The 10881-nt window shown below is 40.8% G+C and overlaps 1 long non-coding RNA gene across 1 annotated transcript; it reads left to right on the forward strand.

The window, feature by feature from the left end:
• The first annotated feature begins 6752 nt into the window (after window positions 1-6752).
• On the forward strand, window positions 6753-10869 carry LOC307047119. The gene is made up of 6 exons (XR_013810341.1): window positions 6753-6997; window positions 8235-8297; window positions 8430-8711; window positions 8953-9121; window positions 9975-10047; window positions 10430-10869. It is a non-coding gene; the product is annotated as an uncharacterized lncRNA (long non-coding RNA).
• The last annotated feature ends 12 nt before the right edge of the window (window positions 10870-10881 follow it).

Below are 10881 nucleotides of genomic sequence, written 5' to 3' on the forward strand. Positions count from 1 at the left end.
AGTTTGTGCAGTGCTGTCAAAGGGATGCAAGCTGTGACTGTCATTGCATCTCTTTAGTTTTTTAAAAACCAGAACAGTACATCATTTAAAATGATCCTTGAGGGATTGTTAGTCTGAAATGCTTAGTTACATTTTGCAAGAATACTTTTGCAACCCTGTGTTTAATATGATTAATTCACTTTTTTCTTTTTGTCTTGTTTTTCTCTGTAATTAGGAAACTTCTGGAGAAATGGATCTGCTGGAGAAGGACCCCTAACCCCAGCGGATCATCAGGACAGAGATGCCATCCACCTGGACCCCCCGTGGTGCTGGAGAAATGGATCTGCTGGAGAAGGACCCCTAACCCCAGCGGATCATCAGGACAGAGATGCCATCCACCTGGACACCCCGTGGTGCTGAAGAAAGCAAAACGCCAATCAGGAACATCCTCCACCCAGACCTCTGCTTACTGCCTTCCTACAGATTTGTGTCTTAGTTTCAGACAGGCCCGGCTCCAGAACAAAATGAGTCAGGGTGCATCTGAGATTAGAGAGGGTGCAGTGGTAAAGTGCTATTTTTATAAGTGTGGAGTGGACCTAACACCCTCTAGGGGGGTCCTCACCTCCTCTAAGGGGGTCTGGGGGCATGCTCCCCTGGGAGGTTTTTTTTTTAAATATTGAAGTTAAAAGCATCAATCTGGTGAACTTTGAGAGCAACATGAAGAGATCTATGGATCTATGTGCTCTTTGCTTGATTCATGCCTTCCCAGCCACTTATCACGTGCAAGAGCATGGCGCCAGTTGTTGTAGCCAGTTGTGGTGAAGGCATCTGACTTACTTGAACCGAAATGTCTACATGCATAGCAGAAGATGGCATCTTTTTTACATGAATATTCCAGCCAATCTCTGTTTTGAAACCATGAGCTGCAAAATGAGCGTCTTACCCCACTGTACAGGCGAGTTGGGTACTTTTTTAAATATCCCTGGGCAGGCTCTGTTTTGCCGAGGTCCTCTGGCACTTACGGGCCGCTGAGGTGTGGCGATGTTTGGGGCAACGAAGACGGCTGCGGCTGCTCCGCCTCTGTGGGCGAGGCGGGCAAAGCCGGCGAGTCGGGCGTTAGTGGCCACGACAGTGGCCGCGGGTAACGTAATGTCCCCGACCCCATGATCTGAACTGTTATATTAACTGCTGGCGATGAGGGCTGGTTGTTTTAACCATTTTCTGAGTTCCATCATTGACTGCTGTGTAAGCACCTGGCAGATGACGAACGTGCAGCGGCACAGGTCACGCGCACGGTGCACCTGACATAATAACGTTACTTACCGTTTAAATTGACCAATTAAATTCTTCTTCTTATTATTATTATTATTATTGTTATTATTATTATTATTTGATTTTGTATGTGTCTTTTCTTTTAATAGATATTTAACGATTATAGCTTGAGTCTGTCTGATTCCCCAAACAGCTGCTTCTATATACTTGCTGCACATACAATACAAATAAACAACTTGATAAACACACTTTTGCTGATATTTGTGTTACTGCTGGTGATGTTAAAGTACATGATTGATTTCCACTGTCTCAATGATGAAAGTTATAATAATAGAAGACATGAAACTGCAGAGAGAGGATGGATATATTCTTTTTTTTTTCACTTAACTTTTTATTGACATTTTTATAATCATACAAAACCACATATAGTTCAGTATACACTTGAATTAGAAACCCATTGAAGAAGAAAAAAGAAAATACAAATAATAATAAAAACAAGCAAACAGTGACATGGAAGCTTTCTATCCTATTTTAATGCAACATCATGGTCTGGTTCCAATTCTCAATTTGTGGTGTCGTTCATTTTTCTTTTATATTCAACCCATTTTTCCCATTTGGACTCAAATTTCCCTTCCTGGACCCTCAATATGTGTGTGAATCTCTCCATATCAAATATTTCCTGTACTACTCCCAGCCATTGCTCCTTTGTAGGTGGATCTGCTTTGTACCATGCTCTGGTAATTGTTTTCTTGCTTGCAGCCAGCAGCACCTTAATCAGGTATCTGTCCCCACCCTGTGTGTTTTCCTGCACCAGATTCCCCAAGTATAACATCAGGCCGGTCTTAGGAACCTCATAACCTAATATCCCCTTCAATACTCCCCATACTTCCTCCCAGTATCCCTTCATCTTTTGGCATTTAAAAAAAATGTGTGTGTGGTCTGCCCCCACCTCGCCCCGCATTGCCTCCAACATGTGTTCTGTTCCGGGGCATACCTCCCTTTTATCTTTGGGGTTATGAAGTATCTGATTATGTTTTTCCACCCAAATTCCCTCCATACCCTTGACCCAGTAGTTGAATGCTGCACTCTACATACATTATACCATTCTTCCTCTGTCATATCAATCCCGAGTTCTTTCTCCCACTTTTCTTTTATATATAGAGTTGAATTCCCCCTACTCTCCAACAGAGCTTGATATAGAGCTGAAATCACCCTGCCTTTCTTCCCTTCATATGCTTCAATCATTACCTTAATTACCCCATTTTGTTTAGTGTTTTTATCCATTTTTATTTCTTTTATATAATAGTTTCTCACCTGTAAGTATCTAAAATGGTCACCCCTTTCCAGATCGAACTTATCTCTTAGATATTGAAAACTCTGCATTTCCCCTTTTTCCACCATCCTACATATTGCTGTGATGCCCCCTCGGGCCCATCGTTTAAAACCTGCATCTTCTTTTCCCGGCTGGAATTTATTATCATTTGTTATCCATCTCAAAATCTTTGTCTGTTTTCCTATTTTGTATCTCTTTATTACCGTGTTCCAAGTGTTTAGGATGGATATATTCTTACCTCTACTTTGTGATAAGATGGAAATACAAAATTAAATAGTTATTGTTAAACACATTGTTCATTTCATTTACTGAGGTTTTATAACCATCATTTACAACATGTGTACATAAGCAGTGGAATAATAGGGTATCTCTAGGTCATTCAACTGTCTTCAGTTTAATTTTATTAATACAAAAAATAGATCATAGAAAATGTTTAATTGTGTATTAAAGCAGAGCGGGGGGTCACAGTGCTGCTGGACCTGGAGGTGCTGACCTGGGGTCAGTGGGACATCATCTGGGCAGGTTTAGGGGAAGAAGGAGAATATAAACTGTTATGATCACAGCTGTTAAGATTAGAACACTATTATTGTTAAGAATTAATCTTTTTGAGCATTAAGTAAATGTTTTATTCATTATTTGTATGTGTCTTGCAGTGTCAGTTTTCCAGATTTTGTGTGTGTGTGTGTGTGTGTGTGTGTGTGTGTGTGTGTGTGTGTGTGTGTGTGTGTGTGAGTGCGTGTGTGTGTGTGTGTGTGTGTGTGTGTGTGTGTGTGTGTGTGTGTGTGTGTGTGTGTGTGTGTGTGTGTGTGTGTGTGTGTGTGTGTGTGTGTGTGTGTGTGTGTGTGTGTGTGTGTGTGTGTGCGTGACATTAATAAACACATTTGCCGATATTAGTTTAGCTGCTGTTGTTATTTTACTGCCATGATTGTTTTACTCTGCCTTAGGATTGCAAGTACCCAGGGTCAGGAGAGAGTCAGTGGGAAATCCACCGCTGCTTCTTGGCCGTGGTTTGTCCAAATGGATGAGGTATTGGGACAGAGGCCCTCCATCACACCTCCTGTCTTCATTCCCTCCATCCCAGAAGACACAAAACAGCCAAGTGCAGCAGTGGGCGACCAGGAAGTGGAGGAGCAGGAGGCGGATGCAAATAGCCAGCCAGGGCCATCACAGGGGAGAAAGAGGAAAGGGAGAGATGAGCTACTGGAACTCATAAAAGAGGATATGAGGTACCAGAGAGAGGCAGAGGAGAGGAGAGCCCAAGAGAATAGGGAGAGGATGGACCGACTGTTTTCCATACTGGAGAAAATTGTGGACAAATACATGTTTATCACAGCAATAAATAATGTAATCAACTGAAAAAAAAGACTTCTATTTTTTATTAACGACATATTATATATAATATATACAACATATATAACATAACAGCAAAAAACACACAACAGCATAAAACACTAACAAACACAACAGTTTAACGATATACATCGACGAGACCAGCCTACGCGGTCTCGTCGGCCGCATCCTGCGTCGACCGCGTAGGCTGCGTACCCCGAAGGATGCAACCCCTGAATTGAGACACGGCCACCGCCCGAGTTGGACCTCTGACGTTACACGAAAGAAGAAGAAGAAGGAGGTGCGGGTTCAAAATCTGTCAAGTTTACAGTGTTAACAAAATAAAATATACTGCTGTTTCTGGTTTAGTTTACGACAGATATATTCTGTTATTGTTTTGATATTTATAACACAAAAACGATGGAAAAAACCCACAGCAACACAGAAAAGATGGTCTTAACATGACCCAGCGGTCTAGTAGTTAATAAAAAACAATAATATCAAAACAAATTATTACTACTAACTTTATTGTGAAATTCAAACAGAGTGGTAAAAGAATAGTTTCCGGTCTATTCTGAGCCCGATCTCTGTAGATAAATAAAGAACTACGACAGATGTGTAATATTTAATGCACCCAAACCATTTATTACAATCCATTCATGTGATGACTTTCAAAGAGTAAAGCAAGCACTGCTGAATAAAGTATGATTTTATCTTTTACGAAACGTTTTTTTTCATATGGAATGCAGTTGGAGGTCAACCAATCACAGAGCTTGATGCAAAGCAGAACGATAGCTGAGGATTCTGGGTAGTGTAGTGTCTTCGGCCATCCTAAACTGAACAAATATTTGTTTCTCCGAATCGAAGGGGAAAATTACAAAAGCATTGTACACAATTTAAACCAATCAATGATGTGTAATCAACAAGGATAATCTGGTGTTTTTGAGTTGATGAGTAGTGCAGATATCACTGTAAAATCAATCGACAGTAAAGAGGATACTTACTTCCGGATGTAAAATCCTGCTTTATCCAATGGGAATGGACGCTCACATTGCTCTCCGTAATACAATAAAGGGGACATGATCAAATCGGAATATAATGTTCTTTTAAAAAACGTTAACTAAAGGGAACAATCTATTTGACACAGCTGAAGCTCTGGCCTTCCTTAAAAACTAACTAATTTAATAAAAATCACAGTTGTATTTCACACAATGCACTGTTTTTTGAGAACAGAAATTCGTAACTAATTCATCATAATACATTCTGACAAAAAATAAAACTTATTATGAATACAAATAAAATAAAAGAAGCCTCCCGTGAGTTACTACAAGCTATAAAGTAGATTTTAAAACGTTTTATAGAATAAAAGCTCAATGCTGGACGTTGTAGAAATGTGTTTGTGCACCACGACAAAGGAGCCTCATTCAATTTACATTGGGGTTGTTTGCGTGGTGCAGACACGCAAATGAAGCAAAGTTCGTGACTCCACCACGCAATGCGGTGTTAAGGAGTCGTGGTGGAGTCACGCATTCTGGTGAGATCAGGTTGGATTGGATCATACAGGATTAAACGGAACAACGGCTTCCACAGATGACATTTTTCTATGTATTTATTGTCAAAGCACTTAAGATATTCATTGCTATCAGGATGTTAAGAGCATTCCATGGAACATAACAAAAAGTGTATCTCGAGCCGGTTTCTCAAACTTACCTACCCCACCTTTAACTCAATATTTAAAAAACAGAGTGATTGGCAGACAGTATGCAAAAAACATATTGAGTTTCACTGTAAGTGAAAAATGGAAGGATCTAGAAGTTAAATAACATTAGCATCTTCCATAGGCCTTATCACACTAGCATGTACAATCAAGCCCATAGCATAACGTGCTAGCAAGCACTAACAGCCAGACTCTGAATATCAAAACCTTGTTAGCAGTTAGTGCTACCACTATGCTCAATTGGTATTAGCATTGCAATTACAGTAAAACAAACAACCTATGTTGTCCTTGTGGACGTCTAATAATATCCATCATATTGAAAGAACAGGCCTTCACCAAAGCATGTTGACAAAGCTAGTAACAACAGCGAAAGACCTTTACAATCCAAGTCAATTAACTTAAATATGTATTGTGATAATGTCCCACACAGCTAGTTGGTTACAACAATCTGCAGTGATGTCACAGGGATTTCAGGCAGCAGGTAGTTGAAGGTTGAAGGTTAGTCCATTTGCTATGGCTACAACTGCCTCGTGGAACAACAACGTTTTCCTTTCTGTTTGTTTCATATAGGAATGCATCTTTGTCTATCACACTTTGCTTCTGTAGATCTCCCATCTGACTTTATTGTGAGCTTGTGTTTTCAAAAAGTAAATTGAGCATGTTTTATGAGACTGAACAGTCACATAGGGTATTGGACTCTCTTAAAACCCAGGTAGGTGCAGAATAGGTGTCTCAAAAATAAAGCAATCAGGAAGGCAGTACTATGCATGACTACAAATGATAGTAAACTAAATGTACACGTTGATTAATACTTAACTTGTACTTGGGACAGGACTGCAAAGTACAGATGGGATATTCCTGATCATAATCAAACATATAAATGTGCACCAACATTAGTTATCAGTGTTCTCTATTCTCAATTTAAAAAGAATAAACTGACAATAAAGAAGTCTTATAACATATTTTGTTTGTGTCTTTGGAAGGCCTTCAGTGTTTGTTTTATTATTTATCAACTAGTTACATTGTCATTTTGTAAATTTAGAAAATAACATCCAAAGAATTAAACAATTATAATAGCAATGTTAATAGTTTGCACCCCATTTTTTACTTTTAAATTAATCTTTATGGTGTGGTGTTACCAATTCTTAAAATAATACAAGGATTGGATGTTCATCAAAGGATTTTCATGGCAATCGATTTGCAGCCAATCAGAGACGAGACTTCTGCTGCACGCACCCATCATGCGCTGAGGCAGACAGAGCGCATGCGCAAAGGCACTGATACTACGGAGTTAACTTAGCACGGAGGAGGTGAAGGGCACGGCACGTGGCGCGCCCAAAGGAGAGAAATCAGCACTTTGAGACTAGGTAACGGTAAAAACTATTTATCAACGGATTCAAAACACTCAAGTTTTAAAACACTGCAAACCTCAAAGTCCTAGCTTTGGTATACATGTTGTTTAACGACCGAAAACAAAGTAATGTTAGCTAACGTAACGTTACCATAGCTAGGTAGCAGCTAGCTAGCTACGTAGCAGCTAGCTACCATGCTTTGAAAGTGAGCTGTTCTATGCCATCATTACTGCAGGGCGATTTTTTTTAATGATGCGCAATATGCGTGCTCGAGTGGCTGAGCGTGATGTGCAGTGAATGTTTCAGAGTTACTTTTTCGCAATATTATTTAATAAATAGTTTAGCTAGCTAACTAGCATACATTGTCACTAACTCCTAATGTTAGCTCAATTCTTAGTTTTATAATTGATTCTTTCGTGGGCATAATGTTACACACAATGCACATTATCCATATCTTTTAGAACCTATGTTAAGGCTATAAACAGAGGTGGGAGAAGTTCTCAGATCTTGTACTTGAATAATGGCCCGTCCACACACAGGCATGAAAAAAATCTTTCAAAGCTTCGCCCATTCACTTGAATGGGGTGACGTAGAAGATTTGTAATCTTCGCCGAACTGCATTGTGGGGAGCGGAGCATGGCTTTGCAAGCATTGTGAGCATCAAAAGTTGAGCAATGTTCAACTTTTGATGCTCCCGATGCTTGCGAAGCTGGCATCAGCCAATCAAATCCCGTTTATACAAATCCCGTGAGTGCAAGCGCTAGCCAATCAAACCGCGTGAAAGCTGGGAGAGCCAGACCGCAGTTCATTTCCTCATATTCCAAACGAGAAATTACGGTAGCAAATCACCCGGTTCTTTACGAGCAGGACTATTTACCGGGATACAAACCGGAGGAACCAGGCATGGAGGGAGGTGGCAGAGACAGTGGGTGAAACTGGTAGGTTTTCGCCTGTTTGGAGAGTTTATATCCAGTTTACTTCGTTTTAACATTGCTATTGCTTTGTATGTCGGGGGCGGGAGATTCATGTGATTGGTTGTTGGTCGCGTTGCTCGCAAAAAATTGCCAAGCTTCAGACACGCCCAGCATCAAGATCTTTTAAGATTTTTTTCATGCCTGTGTGTGGACGGGCCGTAAGAGTAGAAGAACTCTAAGTACCTGAATTGGTATTACTGTACTTAAAGCTGCTGCTGTGTTATTTAAGTTATTTTTGCTCACGCATGTGCAAACTTGTGTCTCTTTTTTCCCCTCAGCTGTTAGCTGCAGTACCAGTAATTGCAAACTACCAAGAATAAACAGCAGCCAGAGATCCTCAAGTAAGATTTCTTGCCATATTACAAGTTTTATCAATTCTCAATGTCCTATGTGGTATTGCTATGCAAACAGTGAAAGGATATGGAAATCATCAAGGGGTTGCTAACAAATGTTTTTCTGCTGACCCTGTCCAGAGCAGTACATTGCTTTGCTTCCAGGTGGTTGCTCCTGTCTGCATCTCCAAGCTCGAGGCATACCGGCCATCAGTGGCGGACTGGCCATTGGGACGTTCGGGACAAATCCCGATGGGCCGCTCGGTCCACTTCGGTACCGTCAGGGGCGGACTGGCCATCTGTAGAATCACCAAACGGCCGGGTCGGTTCGCTGTTTTTAAACGGCTTCATTGAAGTTGCGCTGACAGGCGACAGAGGTCCACCGTTTCCCAGTCTGCCCCTGCCGCCAATCATCTACTCTCGGTAATACACTGACTATAGATAAGTACTGTACCTTATAAACCCCCGCTTAAAACACCCAAACTGACATTTTCTACACTGTTAACATTAGGAAACACTTAAGAAAGAAAAGAAAGCTGCAGGAGCTGATCACTCCTAAAATACAATTGGCCATACGATCACCAGTAAACAACAACAACAATCTGCACTAAATATTTTTTGGATTCATAAATGTTTTGTGACTTTTTCCTTTGTGCACCTTCAGGGAGTTCTCCCCTCACAGCTGGACACTACATGATAGCAGAGGACCAGACCATCGTCAGTGGCAGTGTCCTGAATGTTGTCGACGCCCTGATGCTGATGTTTGCAGCATATTACTGCCTCAACATCAGTTATCGCTCAGAACTGGGAGCTACCCTGGAGTTCTTGCAGAGGTAAGACTTGAACTGTGATTATTAAGTAATTCCATCTTAAACCACAGAGTAGAGGATTGTGCACATTTCTGACACACGATAAGTGCTCCTGACAATACAAGATAATCAAGATAAAAAGATTATTGTGCTGCATTCTGTTTAACATTATGCTCTCGTTTTATCTTGGGTTGTAAATTCAGCGTACCCCTTTCCTTTGCAGTGGTGTGCTTTGGCTCCTCTTAACTTATTAACATCAACACAACAGCACAGTAATACAGCCATGGAGCAGGTTTAGTGTATGTGTGTGCTCTATAACAGAGAAACACACAAGTCTAATTAGAAGATTGTACTTCTACCACTAAGTAAAAGCTTAGCGTGAGTGTCAGCACCTGATGACAATGGAATCTGACGAGGAAGACGCAACTATTTCTTGCACCGAAATGGGATGGGCACCGGAACCTGGTATTATTGCAGTGAACAAACACATTCAAACTTCTTTCGGTTAACTACGATGCTTTTACACCGCTCACTCTGCTACTGACACGCACCTCATCTGCCCCAGTTACACACACACCTCTCAAGATGGCCCTTGTAGCTACCCACATTCAAATGATCTTCAAGTGACCGCTTGCTCCTGTTTACAGACCTGCTGCGATACTGTCCAGTGTGATAGTGATGACTTTATAGAACAAAACTCTATTCAAACCAATGCTTTAAATGTACAGATATGATCATAACAGTTCATGAAAAGTACATTGAAGAGTAGCATTGCCCTTTGACTTCAAGCTGTATAACTGTAAAGACAATTAATGGCTGTATCATCCACAGGATTTGTAATTAAACACTAAATGTAAGTGTACTTCTTTCTTAACAGGTGCCTATTCAAGATCAATCCGGACAAGGGGACTAAAGTGGAGAGGAAGGACTAAAAACAGCACTCGATAAAGGTGCATTCATTAATTACAAATGTCGCTGACTTTGAATGGAGAGAGTAGAAACACACACACACAGTCATGTACACACACACACACACATAACTGGTAGATTTCTTTAGTGTTTATAATTGTTATCTTTTGAACAAAATGTTGGGAAAATGTTGGCTATTGTTGAAATGTTTCATTGCCGGTCTATTCTGCTATATATAATATATTTTATTTAATGTTTTTATATTTGTGATGTATATTACTATTTTCAATAATATATTGTATATATAAATATATATATTTGTGATTTTTTTCCTACAAAACATCTGACAGTTAATGTAAACTTTGGCTTTTGCAAAGTAAAATTCCATGTTTTCTTTGTGTTTTACATGTAAATGGTCTGAAGTTCGCTGACGACACGACCGTCATCGGCCTTATCACCGACGGTGTACAGAGAGTAGGTCAAAAACCTGACATCTTGGTGCCAGGATAACAACCTCCATCTCAACGTCATCAAAACCAAGGAGCTGATTGTGGACTACAGGAAGCAGCAGAGAGAGGGACACGCCCCCATCGCCATCAATGGGACTACGGTGGACAGTCAGCAGCTTGAGGTTCCTCGGTGTCCACATCACTGAGGACCTGACATGGACTCTTCACTGAGGACCTGACATGGACTCATCACTGAAGACCTGACATGGACTCGTCACAGAGGACCTGACATGGACTCTTCACTGAAGACCTGACATGGACTCATCACTGAAGACCTGACATGGACTCGTCACAGAGGACCTGACATGAACTCATCACTGAGGACCTGACATGGACTCGTCACAGAGGACCTGACATGGACTCATC

The sequence above is a fragment of the Notothenia rossii genome (genome assembly GCF_949606895.1).
Source record: "Notothenia rossii genome assembly, chromosome: 7".
In the NCBI taxonomy this organism is placed as follows: Eukaryota; Metazoa; Chordata; class Actinopteri; order Perciformes; family Nototheniidae; genus Notothenia; species Notothenia rossii.